Source organism: Mus musculus, chromosome 8 (genome assembly GCF_000001635.26).
Source record: "Mus musculus strain C57BL/6J chromosome 8, GRCm38.p6 C57BL/6J".
Lineage (NCBI taxonomy): Eukaryota > Metazoa > Chordata > Mammalia > Rodentia > Muridae > Mus > Mus musculus.
In genome coordinates, this window is record NC_000074.6 from 42,124,596 (window position 1) to 42,126,658 (window position 2,063).

A 2,063-nucleotide genomic window follows, 5' to 3' on the forward strand; every position below is an offset into this window, starting at 1 on the left:
TTCCAGGTAAGGATACAACTTAGATCAACCTTAACTGAGTTTCAAGTAGCTTTGAATGTTAAGATTTCTAGCCAATCTCGTCAAATTATAGATATAGTAAACTAAAGTCAATGGAGAATTAAAGAAATAAAAAGAACTAAGGCATAAATATCTTTTATTATTAATGCATTAAATTTAAATATACTCAGACTATTAAAAAGCCAGAAACTGGTTTTGATGAAGTTTATTACAGACAATAATTATTTTGACCATCACTGAGTACCACATATCTAAATATGTACACACACACACAAGAAATTCACAATCTGAATACTATAACAGCTAAAGATAATGACTCCCTGTAACAGGCAATTCATCGTTTTCTTCTCATTCAACTATGGTTTCTTCTGTGTTTGTAGGAAAACAATATTGACAAATGACCCACTGCAATAAAGATAGCTATCTATAGATTCTAAAAATTCCATTCCGTGGTGGAGATGTAGCTTAGAGGGAAAATAGCTGCATATCATACCATAAAGCTCTGGTTTTTTAGTCCAAGAATTAAACTATAAAATCCATCCATTGTTTTGAATTCACTTGAGCTTCTTTTGTTGATAGGCGCATGTATATAACTTGAAATTAGAAATGTCCTTTTCATGTGACAGTGTGTTTTATCTATTAGTTTCTAATAAATATGATATAAAATCTAATTAAGCTAAGCTAATGTGCTTTTAATGTTACCATAACCTCAAAATAAGACAGTTTGCTGGTTAGAAAAGACATATACTGCAGAAATGCATTGTCATCTAATGCAATATATATATATATCTGACTGGAGAGTAGTCGATATCTTATATAAATAATTCTTTTTAAAAATAATTCTTTTTAAAATTTATTTAAACTTTTTTTTTTTTTACAATCCAGGTTTTATCCCCCTCCAGGTCCACACTCTATACCTATACCTCTTCTCCTCTCTTTCCAGGAGGATTTTTCTCCTCCCCACCCCCCACCTCAGACTTTTGGCTGAGGTCAAATGTAGTATCTGTTCTCAAAAGTTTAATAACTATTTTTTATTAAACAGATTGTTTTTAAAAATCACAGAAACACAGTTTCCCATAAAGATTTTGTGAAAATAACCACCGGTGTAAATAGTCACAGATGTTATGAGTTAATTGATGTAATCTTCCATTTTCAGTGACTGTTCCAGAGATGATACTCCAACCCTGATTTTTGCCAAAACAGTATGACAGGGCCTATTACAAGCCACCCAGAAGGCCATCTCCCTCTTGAACTACACTCATGTTTTCTGGACAGGATCAGGAGACATGGTATTAATTCATAATTCTAGAACCATTAATGGCTGCAGCTGAGAGAAAAGCTGACACTGGGTTGGTAGGATGGGAGACAGTGTTAGCTTATGGATCTTTGGGGCCTTGATCTCGCCTCATCCTCATTTTCACATTAGGGAGGAGGATGGGTGGTCATACTGTTTAGTAGGGATGAGCATGCGTAGTTCTACTGTTTAGTAGAAGCTGACTTGAGGCCTCTATTATTTGCAGCTGAAAATACAGTGACAAATATGTGGATTTGTTGTATGTAAATCATAACATGGTCATCTCAGATTGTGGCTTGATCTCTTGATGCCAACAAAAATTTGGCATTTCAGGGGAGATTTTTCTGCCATTATTTAAATGTATTTGACAAAGATAACAATCATATAGGTAAAAAAAAAAGTCCAGTCCTATGACCAGTAAGTCTGGTGGGGACCCTTATACAGAGAAAAGATGTATCAGAATTTAGAATGTGTTCTCTATTTAATACAGTAACAAGTTTAAGAGTACTTTGTTTAAAGTGGCTGCAAAGTAGTATTGCAAGTGAGAAAAATAAGTTTTAATTTTGTTACTGAAGAGGTAGTTGTTGCTATTGCTGCTGTTAATGCTATTTCTGCTTAGGGACTGAGAATGAAAGAGAGCAAACCCCAATTGGACAAAGGAAGAGCAAGCTCTTTGTTTTCTTTTTTAAATGTTTCTTTCTCTCTTTTTAGAGACAAACACTATGAAAGACTATATAGCTTTGCATCACAT

General features: G+C 33.8%; 1 pseudogene; it reads left to right on the forward strand.

The window, feature by feature from the left end:
* The first annotated feature begins 982 nt into the window (after positions 1 to 982).
* Positions 983 to 1,091, forward strand: Gm51607 (annotated as a pseudogene).
* Positions 1,092 to 2,063: the final 972 nt, after the last annotated feature.